Source organism: Stylophora pistillata, chromosome 6 (genome assembly GCF_964205215.1).
Source record: "Stylophora pistillata chromosome 6, jaStyPist1.2, whole genome shotgun sequence".
In the NCBI taxonomy this organism is placed as follows: Eukaryota; Metazoa; Cnidaria; class Anthozoa; order Scleractinia; family Pocilloporidae; genus Stylophora; species Stylophora pistillata.
This window is the reverse complement of record NC_142524.1, coordinates 20,004,575-20,019,849: the sequence shown is the minus strand read 5'-3', so window position 1 is coordinate 20,019,849 and position 15,275 is coordinate 20,004,575. Positions and strand designations below refer to the sequence as shown.

The 15,275-nt window shown below is 38.4% G+C and overlaps 1 long non-coding RNA gene and 1 pseudogene across 1 annotated transcript in view; both read right to left on the bottom strand.

Moving 5' to 3' along the window:
- Positions 1-4,745: 4,745 nt before the first annotated feature.
- LOC148728691 (uncharacterized) overlaps positions 4,746-15,275 on the bottom strand; it is a 10,835-nt gene continuing 305 nt past the window's right edge. Inside the window, exons 2-4 of the long non-coding RNA XR_016002597.1 lie at positions 15,089-15,134; positions 8,255-8,311; positions 4,746-6,106 (exon numbers count right to left, since the gene is read on the bottom strand). This is a non-coding gene — a long non-coding RNA (uncharacterized LOC148728691). The remainder of the gene's footprint in view (positions 6,107-8,254; positions 8,312-15,088; positions 15,135-15,275) is intronic.
- LOC111330553 (uncharacterized) lies at positions 12,845-13,683 on the bottom strand (annotated as a pseudogene).

Genomic DNA, 15,275 nt, shown 5'->3' with positions numbered 1-15,275 from the left:
AGATGTAAAAGCATTTCCGGTTCCGCTTTTTAGTTAAAAACCGGCTCAGTCATGCATCAATAAAACATTTGAATGGTCGACCAAGTCCTGTATTTGGGCGATTTCAAAATGGGTGCAATAAAGTGGTAATTTAACCTCGTGTCGTGCAATTTTGGTCTGAAATCATACTTGTGATTTCAAATCGAACCCGCGCTGCGCGCTCGTTCGATTTTGAAATCATGCGTATGATTTCAGCCCTAATAAGATACATGAAAAAATTTCTAAGTTCTGATTGGTTAAGATGAATGCAGTTTTCAGTTAATTCGGTGCAGAAGAGAGTTGATTCAGTGTAGAAGAGGGTTAATTCTGTGCAAAGAAAGAAACTAACCAGACATTCTGATTGGTCAGAATGATTGGTCAATGTCAAGGTCAATGTTACTTGCAGGGTTTGAATAAATTATTTTTGCACCTGATGGGTGCGTTTTTCTTCTGCGTAGTTATGAGAAGCTAACTCGTATTTTTTTATGTATATTATTAATGCATCATCATATGATTTTCTCGTGCAATTTTTATAGGTAATCACATGATTTCGAGTGCAATTTGGAATAGATAAACACGAGTAAACTTTTTCAAAGACCAACAAAATGGCATGAACCCGTAGGGCGAGTGCAATTTGTGGTCTTTGAAAAAATTTACAAGTACTTATTTATTCCAAATTGCACGAGAAAATCATGTGATTATCTATTAATAATATACATGAACAAATACGAGGTAGCTTCTCATAACTACGCAGAAGAAAAGCGCGCGCATCACGTGCAAAAATAATTTAATCAAACCCTGCAAGTGACATTGAACGTGACATTGACCTTGACATTGAGCAATCATTCTGACCAATCAGAATGTCTGGTTTGTTTCTTTCTTTGCATTGAATTAACCCTCTTCTGAACTGAATTAACTCTCCTCTGCACTGAATTAACTGAAAACTGCATTCATCTTAACCAATCAGAACTGAGAAATCTTTTCATGTATATTATTAGGAATAAAAAAGCACTTTTAACTTTTTTTCAAAAAAAATTTTCAAAAAAAAAATTTACTCGTACTTATTTATTCCAAATTGCACTCGAAATCATGTGATTACCTATACAAATTGTACTCCACTTATGCTCCAGTCAATTGAAACCCCGGCCCCCCGACCCCCGGGACATAGCGGGGATTGTAACAATTTGACAGTGTTACATTTGTGTACACCACACCGCCCATCGGGAAAGTATGTTGGTACAATCCCCGCCCTCATTGCCCCGGTATATACAATATTTTGGAGACTTGATTTCCATAATAGTTCACCAATCTTGTATATACACACGGAAATGACCGTCACATAAATTTAATATACAAGTATGTGCGTCCATTGCTGCAGAAACCTTGAACTGCCTAGACAAAACGCCTAATGCACTTAAGCACTTATTAGTGGGGACACTAAAATGGCGTTACAAGCCCAGCTCCAAATTCCCGGAAAATCGGTGAGAGCGTTACTGGCCCCGTCCCCCCGGGAAAACACTTTGTTACAATAACGTTTTTTCCACGGCCATACCCCCGTTACACCCCCGCTATCCCCCGGGGATCGGGAGGCCGGGGTTTCAGTTGACTGGAGCATTAGTTCAATTACCATTATAAATAAACTCTCAAGCACAGAACCTGTACTTTTGCGATGAAATGTATTTGTAAATTAGTAGTTAGTCATCCTGGACCTCCCAAGGGCTTGACTGATTGAATTTGATTAAAAAGAGTATCTATTATTCTGATTTTAACCGCGATCAAGAGCAAGTACTGTCGGTGTTCTAGGAATGAAGACACAATCCGCTTTTCCATCTCAACCGCCCGCTTTTTCAATTTTTTGATGCACATCCTTCTCTACATTTTCACACGAGTCTCGATGAACAATGCAAGAACAACGCAATAACCAATTTCGATGAACAATGCAAGAACAATGCAATAACCGCCCCCCGGTTAGCTCAATGGATAGAGCGCTGGACTGTTGTGCGGGAGGTCGAGGGTTCGAGCCCCGGCCGGACCAACACTCAGGGTCTTAAAATAATTGAGAAGAATTTGCTGCCTTTCTATAACATCAAGAAATGGTTAGATATTCTAGTCTTCTCGGATAAGGACGAATAAATGGAGGTCCCGTCTCCTGCTGGGTTAGGGGTAGGAGACGTTAATTTCCCACACACGAGATTACTGTGTGATGGATGTCCTCCCCTGGGTAGGATGGGTGGGAAAGTGAGATCGATGGACTGAAGCGGCTGCCAGAGGCGCCTGATATGCTGACGTCTGTTCTCAACCTTAAACTGCACCCGTAATTCAGCCTTAGGCTGCAAGCGGTCAGAAATTATTATATTATTATTACTGAACGTTAATTTGACCAGCTGACTCCAGAAGTGATGGTTTTGACAGAATGTTAACAAAGAAATATCGTCCTTAGTAACGACTTCCGTTATGGCAACAAAAAGCTAAGCCAGTACCAAGAAATGTGCGGAGCTTGCACTTATAGCCTGCGTCAGTCATTTTTATAGGGGAATCCTTGTTTACAATATTTGCCTCATTATCATAAGCAATTCAGTTTCTGGTGGAGCTAAAAATAAATCAGTTCTGAATATCGAAAGGTCAAAGTACGATTACCTCGGCCAATGAATACGAGCCTGATGCATTGAATACCTTTTGTGCAACACGGGTTTAAAAACTCAAAATTTTACATAGAATGTATGAGCTCATTAGCGCTTTTGCCACCCAGAAATTTTGCAGTTTTTGATGGACTATTTCTCCTTGAATATTACACCCAAAGAGCTAAACATTTCACCATTTACTAAGGTTTTCTAGCTCTTTAGCTGCCTGAAGTCAATTTGTATCTAACACGCTTCCTTCTATGTAAGCCGTATGCAAGCCTATGCAAGCCGTATGCAAGCCGTATGCAAATGAGCAAAAATGTAAACAATGACGTCAGCATGAATCCGTCTATAGAAATCATTCGAAGGACATCCAATATCTCGCAATTACCAAACTTGTACAGAAATTAAACACCGGTGTCAAATCTGCCGAATAAATTACGCCTGTGAGATCGTGTTTATCTTTTAGACACAATACCGTCGACAGCACGTTAAAAACATCGGCATGCAAGAGGAATGTTTTTGGATGGGTGGATTGCAGAAGGACACTTAAAGTAACTAATTTTTTCAATTATGTGAAAGGAAAATAGCATAAATTTTCAAGAGTTAGTTTTTCGTATGAGTGGGTTGCGGACGAACACTTTGAGTGACTATTTTTTTTTTTTTCGATTTTGTGAAAGAAAAAGAGCATTAACTTTCGAAGTTTCCGACAATAATCAGGATAGAGAGTAAAAAAGGCCCTTCAAATTTATATGGAATGAGCTCAGACACAAGCATTTTGTGGTCTGTTGTCACTGTTATCTGAACAGTTTTAAGCAGAAATAAACTGCACTAGTGCTAGCTTACTAGTCTCCTTCGAAGTCATCGTTTGGTCTCGTCATTCAACATGCTCTCTTCCCCCATCCCGTGGCGTGACGAGACTACAGAGCAGATGCGAATGAGACTTCGTTGGAAAGCGTGAAGGCTCTCATAATTGGCACTTCGGCACGAGCGTTTTTAATTTTATTGCGGAAAACACACCAAAACTCCATTTTATCTCCAGGGGACTTTTTTCAGTTAAAATGCCATTTCCAGTAAACAACGTAAACTCTATGGCATAAACCTACCTTACTGAAAAAAATTTCCAAAGGAACATAATGATACTGTCAGTCTATTTTCCACACAATTTTCACGTGCTTAGACGTTTTCTGCCAATCAAAATTGCTTTTAGCTACCTTAGACTTCACTCCATCACGTGCCAATTGCCTTGTAAGCAACTTGCATTTTATCATGCGCGTATTCCGCACGCACCGGGCAAAGTCCAGATAGACAATTACCAAATAACGAGCCCGCGTCGTTATGCCTACGTAAATGATATTGAGACATGATACTCTTCTGGCCCCGGTTGTTCGAAGGATGGATAACGCTATACACTGGACAAATCTCTATCCGGTGGATAGCGCAGTACGTTTTGGTAACACTTATCTGCTGGATAGCGATTTCTCCGTTGGATAGCGTTATCCGCCCTTTGAACAACCGGGGCCAGAAAAGTATGTCTCAATATCATTCACGTAGGCATAACGACGCGGGCTCGTTATTTGGTAATTATCTATCCGGACATTCAATACATTGTCACATTGAACAAAGACCGAAAAAAGTCTTTGGTTATAAGCTATCGGAGATAAAATAGAGTTTCGGTTTGCTTGTCATCGTAGTCAAAACTATTAGGACGGAAGGCGCCATAATATGCAGGTACGGGATCTAAAACTAAACCTTTATTTATTACAATAGGACAAGGTTGTCCCCTACTAGATAAATTACCTTACCCTATCCCATAAAAGCAGACAAAATTGAAACCCAACCCACTTACAAGCCCCAAGATTGTAAAAGATCGTATCATTATTAAAGATTGTAAAAGTTGTAAAGAGAAAGAATTTTTCACATTTGGTCTCTGACATGCGCCCCACTTGAAATATTGAGCCTAAGAGTAACAAGCATCTAATTTTCCTCAGAGAAAATATTAAGGATGAGGGAATGAAGGTAATGACTGCCAGTTAAGGAAGTTCTTGATTTTTGACCAATTTCTCCTTAGCATTACCAAAGTTTAGGTGTAGAGAACAGTATGGAGAATGTGCAGTTTGATGTTTATGTGTAAAGGGTTAATAGGCACCCGGGAGGCTTATTGGAGCATTTGCAGTAGTTTACAATTGGAAATGAAATAATTCTATATCAGGAAATTGGTCTACAGGTGATGGCCATGGGAGATGCTCTTTCTCAAAAGTGTCAAATTTGTGAACGCCAAATGGCAGAATTAACCATGTCAGCTCTTACCTAGTTTGCTTTACCTTGCAAGCTAAGCATGCTCTCATTGCCACTGCAACACAAGTAAAAAAAGACCCAGATTTCAAGCCATCAATAGGAGCAATATTTGGTTCAAAATATCTCAGTAGAGCATTTTTAGTCAATCATATCTTTCCGAGCTCGTATAAGCTTCTGAATGCGATCTGACACGATTTCATTGCTACATCTACAGCTTTCAGAATCATGCGGAGATTCCACAAGAAGACCTGCCATTACCGACAATATGGCACTGTCTTCTGAACTCTCAGTTACAGGAACTCAATTGTTTGTCAGCCACTCAATCCGATTGCCTTTTCGTTTTAACATCTCCTTTTTTTAAATACTCCTTTGTGTTTCTCCAATTCAAGAAAGATCATCTTTGGCGGACGGGGACCTCCATTGTCCTTTAAAACAACGAGCGTGATCGTATGTCCCACAACAAAGTCTGCTTCTTGGAATTTAAGTTCTCCGTTCTTTCTTGTAGAACCGCGATGGATGTCACTGAGTCGATGGCAAGTACCCATCCTACTCTCCTACTGTTGTCGCAAAGACAAATAGTCATTTTCCTGTCGATGAATTCTCAACATTCCTTAAAACGTCAGCCATTACGCTCAATTGCAGACGATTCGTTCCCAAGCTCCTTAGGCCACTCCGAAGGGACAGAAGCAGAAGCGTCCGAAAGGAGTCCTGTCCTACCCCGCAAAAATTGGGTTTTGGAAAAACGCTAAACAATCAAACTTTGACCTATTAAGAGGGGAAATAGAACCTAACCCCTCTATTACTATCTCGGTCAGTAGAGGTGGGCGAAACGATTAGCGAAAGACGCTCAGCGGTTATAAGAAGGGAAAATGCAGCCATACTGCCGCCAGCTTCGCCTTCTCACTTTTCGTTTGTCTCCATTGATCGAAACTCTGCTACACAAAAAACAGTCCCTTTATTTATTAGAAACGTATTTCGGCTCCTCGTCCTGAGTCTCCCTGTTTTTAAAAAAACCTCAAGGCGGTTGTTGTCTGCTATAAGTTTTGATTCGAGCAGAAGGAAGATCTTTACGGAGTGAGCATGCAGTCAACCGTGTGAACAACAAACAAGAAACACACATCAATTGGATCGATATCCAAGATATCTTCTATTCAGTTGTATTTGGAGTTCTGAAAAAAAGAAAAAACCTGGGATTAGCGAATGAAACCTTCCGTTAGCTAAAGCTATGGTATGATTTAATCAGAATCAATGCAGTTTTTGTTACGAACATTAGGATAGTTTCATTCTTATTTCACCCATCCATTAGCCGCTCGATCGATTTTGAAATCACGCATACGATTTCAGACCAAATTGCACTCCACTCAGTTCAATTCTCATTACAAATTCTCCTTTTTAGTGCCATAGGAATAGAGAACGATATGGAAAATATATAGACTGACGTTAGGCTGTGAAGGGTAAACACTTGAGCTACTAATTGGGAAACAGGTCGGTTCATCTATGGCAACAGACTGTTTTCAGATCAATTCAGAGTCAATAAAGATGCACTTTTCCCAATAAAATTGCTCATTCACTCGCATTGACAAGTTCAGATCTACTTTAACATTGGTTTGAAAATCGCCAAACCATTAATAATCAATGTGGAGACACCTAGAACAAGAACAAAAAAAGAGGACAAATAAAAAAACGTATTGATTTAATGAATCATTGGATGGATTGGTTGAAGTTATGAGTGAATCAAGTAACTTAAAGGAAAATATCCTAACCGTTGCTCTAACGATCGGTTACGCACTTCTCGATCTAGAGTACCTAAACAACTACTCGGCCAGAGTATTTGCTCAACCAATCAAATACAAAACTCAAACTAAACGTGACTTGATCACTGCTGTTTTCCCGCGCTCCTGACTCGTAACATTTGGTTCTCATTTGTTTCAATTGATATTTTCCTTTGTGCTAGTTTCCTGCCGGGATTACCGATATAAATATTTCTTCTTTTGAAGCTTTGCTGAGAGGTCTTTTTCAAAAAAATGATGGACACAGGTTGAGTCAATGAGCACAGATTCAGAAGAGAAAAAATTCGCACTCATCGTGTTTTTTTTTTCTGTCCCCATCCTCAAGCCCTCGCGTTTTTGTTAGCCAGAATTGTAGCGGTATTATATATCTTTTTCTACGCATCTTTGCAAAGAGCAACATGGAAAAAAATAGATTTATTTCAATTGTTCATTGCGAGGAGCTGTGATACCGGTGGCGTAGGTTTTGCATAGGAACACTCAACATCCATGCCTAAATCCTTAGCCTTAATGCTGACTTATTTTATACGATATTACAGAGAAACAAGCAATCAGAAGGCAAAAAGGTACTTAAAACTAAAATTTTTTTAATCGTTTCTGGGATTTTCCGAGGTTAAAATATCTTTAAAACCGACGTTTCGACCAGTTTTACAGGTCTTTCTCAGGTTGCTTAAATATTTCCAATATGACGAATTGTTTAGTCTTTCAGCTTGGTGACTGCACATGACGTTTTGTGATTATCACACGACGTTTAAACGATGTCAAATTGCGCGGGAAATGTAGTCTGAGGTGTGTCAAGTACTTCTACTTTTGCGATAATTCACTGCCTATTACAGTCTTTTTTCATAATCAAAGAAAGAGTTTAGGACTGGTTTCCATGTTTCAACGTGGTCAAAATTGTTAAGGACTCTCATTCGGCGATGTTTCTGTCGTTTTCCTTCTTTGATCATGAAAAAAGACTGTAACAGAGAGTGAATTATCGCAGAAGTAGAAGTACTTGACAGATCTCAGACTACAATTCCCGCGCAATCTGACATCGTTTAAACGTCGTGTGATAATCACAAAACGTCATGTGCGTTCACCAAGCTGAAAGACTAAACAATCCGCCATATTGACAACCCGAGGAAGACCAGCAAAACTGATCGAAACTTCGGTTTTAAAGACATTTTAACCTCGGAAAATCCCAGAAACGATTAAAAAAATTTTAGTTTTTACAAAAATGAGAGGTGAAAGTTTCAGTAATACGATAAAGGTACTTATTTCTATTTTATAGTCGTAGTTGTCCATTTGAACTCCCACTGCCAAGTTCAAATCTCGTTAGATTATCATATAACAGGTGAGCAGCACATGATCACGAAATATAATATTTAGGGGGAAGGAGAAAATTGTAGTTTGAAATATTACATTTTAAGATAATTTCAACATTGTATATGATTCATGTTCTTTGCTCATGTAAACATTATCATAAAAATTTGAACATGGACTATAGATAAAATAAGAAACATTTTAAGCGTTTAGGCTTAGAATTACCCTTTGTGTGGTTCGCCGGCGCTCTCTCTAAGCTTTCTGGAATCATAACTGCTTTATCTGTCAGGACAAAAGCAGCAATCATATACTGATAAAGTTTAATTGTAAATCCCTTTCCCTGGTAAGGTCATGGAGTCGAAAGGGAACAAATAATGCTTTTTGGAAAGACTCTTTTCTTCTTGGATCAGATCTAGATTATAAGTAAAATCCCCCGATAAAGTTAAGTGATCAAATTTGCCATCTAACTCTGCATTTATTGCCATTACTATCAAGTACCTTGAGTTGGAGCCTTTCTGGTTTTTCTCTTTGAAGAATAAATGCGCCGTGAGGATTCAAAAGGTGTTTATAATCTTCACGGTACATTTATTCTGCAAAAAGAAACAACAATTTTGATGGAGTCAGCATAAAATATCAGTATCTTAAAGTCGTCACGCCATGTTGAAGTGCATAATAAAGGTCTACTTTCCACGACAGGTCTCTTCTGCAGTCACCCGCCTACAACGGTCACCTCCATACACTGGCCGCCTTCCTAAAGCGGTCACCCCTTTAGAAGGGCCATCTCTCTACTCGGAACAACTTCCCCAAACCGCCTCCTTCTTAAGAGTTACCACTACAGCGCCTCCCAATTAATAATACTTGTTACTGAGATTCCCGTCAGCTTAATATCACCAAAGGGAAAATAAAATGAATGTCAATAAAACTCAATTAAGGTATGCTATAAAAAATCATTTAACTTCTGTACTTTGCTGGGTTAGTCTCAGTTGGGATGTTTTTCACAAGCATCGCTGTTGGTTTTATTTTTTTGTTTGTTTTTGTGTAATCTATTTATTATTATTGTGCTTGTAATGATATGCCCCATAAGCACTTTTGACGAATCAGAATTTGAGCTGATTCCAGTGTGCATTGAGTGAAATATCTCATTCCCGTTTTGATTTTCTTTTTAAAGAAGGTGAATTCACGGTAAACCAGTCGAAAGAATTGATGATATTCACTTGCGAAACCCTCTTCCATTTTTCAATGCTTTTTTTAAATTAATAATCCTACTATTTTTCATTAAAATCGCACGATAAAGATAAATGATTTAATTTGCCATGTGATAATGTTCATACCGTCATTATTTTATCAAAGTACCTCGAATTCAACTTCTATTCGTTTCACTATTCTCAATTTGAATCGGCGCCAAGCAATTTGAATTGGCGCCAAGCAATTTGAATTATGGACGCGCTTTCATTCTGCAAAGACAACAGTCCTCATGACGTCATCATTTGATATCAGCATCTAAAGACTTTGGTAAACTACTCGAAAGAATTGTTGATGTTAACTTGTAAAATCCCCTTTCCTTTTTAAATGCTTTTTATTAATAATCCTATTTTTTTTATGACTAAAATCGCACGATAAAGTTGATTGATTTAATTTACCATGTTCATACTGTCATTACTGTATCAAAGTACCTTGATTTCAAGTTCTTCTCTTATTTTCAATTTGAGTCGGCCAAGCTCGTTGAATTTATGGAGGCGCTTTCATTCATGATATCAACAGTTTAGAATCAACATCTAAAAGGCTTTACGTCATATTGAAGAGCATGATAACGGTCTATATTCTGCGGAACTTTTATTTTTTAAGGCCTTTTTAAGGCCACAATCCTACGAAGATGAGTCGCTTTAAATGGCAGTCTGCCACAGAAAGGCCACCGCCCTACAATAGCTACTTCCTTGGAACGAGTTCTTCTCTTCATTGACCACTTCAAAGGCCAGCTTTCCACAACCGTACGGCTACCTTCCCCAGACCGTTTCTTCCCAACGAGGGCCCACTCTTCAAAATGCATGGTACGAAAATCTGCAAAGCGTGTCCAAGTCAATTTTAAACTAACCTGTCTAAAACAGCCAGTTTAAAAAATGTTTTTCGTTACGAGTCCTGCTTTCTTAGGAACTATTAAGTCCGTCATCTGATCAAATTCATCAAACAACCCTTAACTGACATCGTCAATTCCTTCTCATGCTTTCTTGACCATCATCTCAACCTTCTGCCGTCTCAGGCGCCTTTGAAAGGTACACCAGGCTTGTTGTATTCTCCATGCGCCATTGGTTTGTAAGGAAAGCGCCATTCGCTTAGTTTTGTATCAAATTTTCCTCCGAAAGTCAATGCGTTTTTCTTTTCTATTGTTGCATCTTGAATATGATTATATTTGTATGCTGTAATGAAAATCCTACAAATGAGAGTATTTTCCCTTTTGAGGAAGAAAGAAGAAGGAAAAATACAGTCCTCATTACGGCTACAAAATTCCGCTTTGGTAGCCGTAACTCTTTATTGAAGATGTTAACAATCTCAAGAGGATCATTAGTTAAGGTGTTATCATCAGGACGTTCAAGAGAAATGACTTGTTTTCTATTCTTTTTATCGTTAATTAGCCTATTTATTCCATTCTAGGTGTTTTTCATATTGTTTAAATTCTCAGCAAAGAATGCATAATAATAACTCCTTTTACTTAGCCGAGTAAGACTAGAAATTTTATTTCTGTATATTTGATAATTTACAAAATCACCCGATTGGAAGAGAGAATTTTTTAATTTGATGGATTTTCTAAGGCTGCTAGTTATCCATGGTTTAGAGAATTGCTTAAGCTTGCGATTCGAAACAGCTAGTCTTTAAAGGAGCATGTTTGTCAACGAGTGCCAATAGTGTATTGTAAAAGTAAGAAAAAGCTGTATCAACATCAAGCTGATCGCTTAAGTTAATTTGGCTTACCAAAGCATTAGAGAGTTCAGAGTTGAACTTGCTCCTAGAATAACCAGAAAAGTCTCTGCGTTTTTGCTTCCCGCGTTTTGGCCTCTGAATAAAATTGTGTGAACAGTGATCGCTCATATCAGAGATAATGTTCCCACTGGTAATTTCAACATCAACTTTGTTAGTTAAAATATTATCAATAAGGATAGCTGAGTTATTGTAAACACGCGTTAGTTTGTCAATAGTTGGGATGAATGAAAAGCTTTGAAGAGAAAGTAAGAAGTCCTGAGCATAACAGAAAGTTTCAGCATGAAGGAGGTTTATGTTGAAGTCGCCCATAATATATATTTTTGATATATCAACAAAGTTGAAATAGTAAATTGACCACCGTAACGATTACCAAAGCTGACGTTTCGAGCGTTAGCCCTTCGTCGTTAGCCCTTCGCTCCGACGAAGGGCTAACGCTCGAAACGTCAGCTTTTTTAATCGTTACGGTGGCCAATTTACCATTTCAACTTTATTGATATATCCAAATTATTTCGTTACTCCCACCGACGCAGCCCCAAACAGTTTCTTTCGGAACTATCAGCCTTTATTCATAATATATATTGATTTGTTTGAGGTAATTAGTCTTTCAAGTTTATCATCAAGATATTCTTGGAAACGTTTAGGAGAGTTATGTTGCTTATATATGATACCACAAATGATGTTACTTTTCTGTGGAAACTGAATTTCGATCCATAGCGACTGGAAGGCTTCATCAGATATCTTTTCAATTACAGTATATTTCAGGGAGTCATTAATATACAAGCCAACACCTCCAGAAGCTAGAGGTGACGGCACATATTCGAAAACATATCAAGGTATGAGATACGATAAATATATGAAGTTCATATATTTTGAACTGCAGTTACAGATAGGTATGATGCACGATCCTCGCAGTAGAGAGCGCTATTTATGCAATAGCGAAAATCAGACCTGAAAAAAATCAGGCCTGTAAGGGATTCGAACCACTGACCTCTGCGATACTAGGACAGCGCTCTACCAATTGAGCTAACAAACCAACTGGGAGCAGGCCGTTAAGTTGATTCGTAATAAATCCGTGATGATAAATCTTTATTGGTGGGGAACCCTCACTCCTGCGTAAATAAATCGTGGAATTCTTGGCCCAGCAGAAGCGGTATTGATACTGTTCTTTAAATCTCTTCGCTTCGTGAGCTCCCGTATTTTGGATTAAATGTAAACTTAGCTCATGGTCAATTTAATAATTGTTTACCTTCCCATTTGCCGACCACAAAATACCTAGATAAACTCTTTAGCATTTATGACCTTAATCTCTTCAAACTAAACGCACTTGAAGACACCAATCCGAGTCATAGTCTTTATATAAACATATCCAGGTATGCTTGGATTAAAGTCCAATTCTTTACCACTAATTATTTTAGTTTCTGAGACTCCTATAATGCTAAATTCGAAATTTAACTAGTCCAATAGATGAACTTGAAAGTTTTCAAGATTTCGCTTAAGACTCCTGATATCATTATGTAAAAGAGAGAAGCTCGAGTCACTGACACGACTGGGAAGTTCACTCTTAAATTTGTAGAAACTATATGGGGAATAGTATCGACTATGAATACGATGATTATAAAGACTGTGATTAAGATTGGTGTCCTCAAGTGCGTTTAGTTTGAAGAGATTAAGGTCGTAAATGCTAAAGAGTTTATCTAGGTATTTTTTGGTCGGCAAATGGGTAGGCAAACAAATATTAAATTGACCATGAGCTAAGTTTACATTTAATCCAAAATACAGGAGCTCACGGAGTAAAGATAGAGTATCTCGAGAGTTTAGATCGTTAGCACTCTGATAATATCAGGTGTCCAAGGCAAGTCGCTGAAGACTACCAATGTCTGTTATCTTTATTGGTGGGGAACCCTCACTCTTGCGTAAATAAATCGTGGAATTCTTGGCCCAGCAGAGGCGGTATTGATACTGTTCTTTAAATCTCTTCGCTTCGAACAACAGGTGTTGTTTTTTGAGGTGATCGAAGATTCTGACTCTGTCAAGAACACTATCAGCAGACAGGCTGATATTTGATGGGTTGACTTGAGAGGCAGTTTGTCGAGTTTCCATGACACTTGCTTTTGCAAGGCGTCTTACAAATTTACAGATGACCGGTTGACCGGTTTTGGAACGCCATTTTGTTGTCTCGAGGGGACGCGGTGAGCAATGTCAATGTCCGACAGAAGCACTTCTGCCCCCATCTCCTGGAACAATTTTACTCACAGGGTGCTTGTTTCAGTTGCGGTTTCACTGCTTTTCTCTGGCAGGCCAATTATTTTTACATTAAATTGGTAGCTATATTCCTCATGCAACTTCGTCAATGACTTTGCCAACACGTGTGACTTCAGCGCTAACGGCTTATTAAGACGACGGCTTAATGCCTTGAGTTGATCAAGGACACCAGAATTAGACGCTAACAGGTCGTCGTATTCGGCGCTCAGATATTGTAGACTACGAGACACAGTTTCATCATTCGAAGCATTGTTATTATTATTATCAGTCGTAGCAGCTGCTTCAGCACTAAAGGTAACGGCCGAGTCGATCCGAACCTTCTCTTTCAGCTGCGTTATTTCCTTCGAAAGGGCGTCGACTTTATCCTTTAAATCTTGATTTTGTTGCTTTAGCGAGGTAACTGACTCTTTTGGCATGATTTTAGTGAAAATGATTAACAAAAGGACTGTAGAAAAACGACTCGTTAAGGTAAGAAGCAGGAGCTCAAAATTAGACATCCATCTTGTCTCCAAGGTAATATGGTCAAAATAATGTGTTCCTTAATAAACCATAGAAGTTGAAAAGACGAAGAAATTTCTTGTGGTTCGTAAGCTCTTTCTACTCGTGCGAGACTTTTTGTAAGTTAACTTTTTGTAATTTCATGATTGATTTTCTTTTAACTGATAGCACATGTCTCTAGTTGACAACTTAACAGCTTCTATCACTCGAACACTAGTATTTCTCATTTGTGACATTTTGGGATATAGATCGCTTAGATTTTCAGGGAATCTATAAATGAACAGCAAATCAAAGTTAACCAAAGAGGTCTCGAACCCGTTAAATTGACATTGAGATGTAATTATGTACTTTTTATTTATTTCAAAGTGTTTTACGTTCAGAAATTTTCTCTTTTTCTCTTTTGAAACCTTGATAATTGAAAAAAAAACTCAAACTTTTAAAAGACTTGCTTGATTTTTTTCTCTTTTTTCAAAGAGGGATTCTTTTCTCTTGACTTTTTATTATAAAATAAAACGATTTTCTGCTAATTATAACAAATAATAGAATAACACCTAATAGTATTGTATATATAGGTACATAGGTAGAGGGCCACACGATCATCAGTTTAACTACTGTCACGTGCTACCCTCTTGAAATATAGTCTATTGTATTGTATTATATTGTAAACCTTATTGCACTAGTATCTCTGGAATTAAAGATTGCATAAATATACCTACTGTTCTGGGGAAAGATTCAAAGTTTGTTTCGATGAAGTTTGTTTAAGTTTAAGTTTAAGTTAAGTTTAATTCATTCGCCACCGGAATGGCAGGAGAGAGGAACAGAGCTTTCGTTCCAATTGACACCTAACCCCTTTTTTACCCACCCATCCCACCCCGGGGAGGACATCCATCACACAGTAATCTCGTGTGTGGGAAAAATTAACGTCTCCTACCCCAACCCTGCAGGAGACGGGACCTCCATTTATCGTCCCTATCCGAGAAGACTAGAAAGTCTAACCATTTGCAGATATTATTACAAAGGCAGCACTTTCTTCTCAGTTATATTAATTAAAGACCCTGAGTGTTGGTCCGGCCGGATTTGAACTCATGACCTCCCGCACAACAGTCCGGCACTCTACCAATTGAGCTAACCGGGAGGCGGTTAGCTCAATTGGGAGGAGGTTTGGAACTTTCGATAAGAATTACGCGCTCTACGCAGTTCGGCTATTAGTATGTATATCTGCTCTGATCGGAAGCATTTTGCTTAAATTAACAAAAACAAAAAACAAAAAACAAAAAAAGAAATCAGCTGCGTTTACACGGCATTCTAAGGAAATCAGATTACCTGCCTTTGCAGCTCTTCATCTTTTTTGCGGGCGTTGTTTTCAATACTGAAAAAAAGAAATGTTAGCGTCCAAACGAGTGATCATCAATAAAACACTGTCCTAACTCAAGTTTGGAAAAATAGATTTCCTTTTTCTTTCTATTTATCGCGTGCATTAGTACGTTCAATACCTTGAGCTTGCCTACAA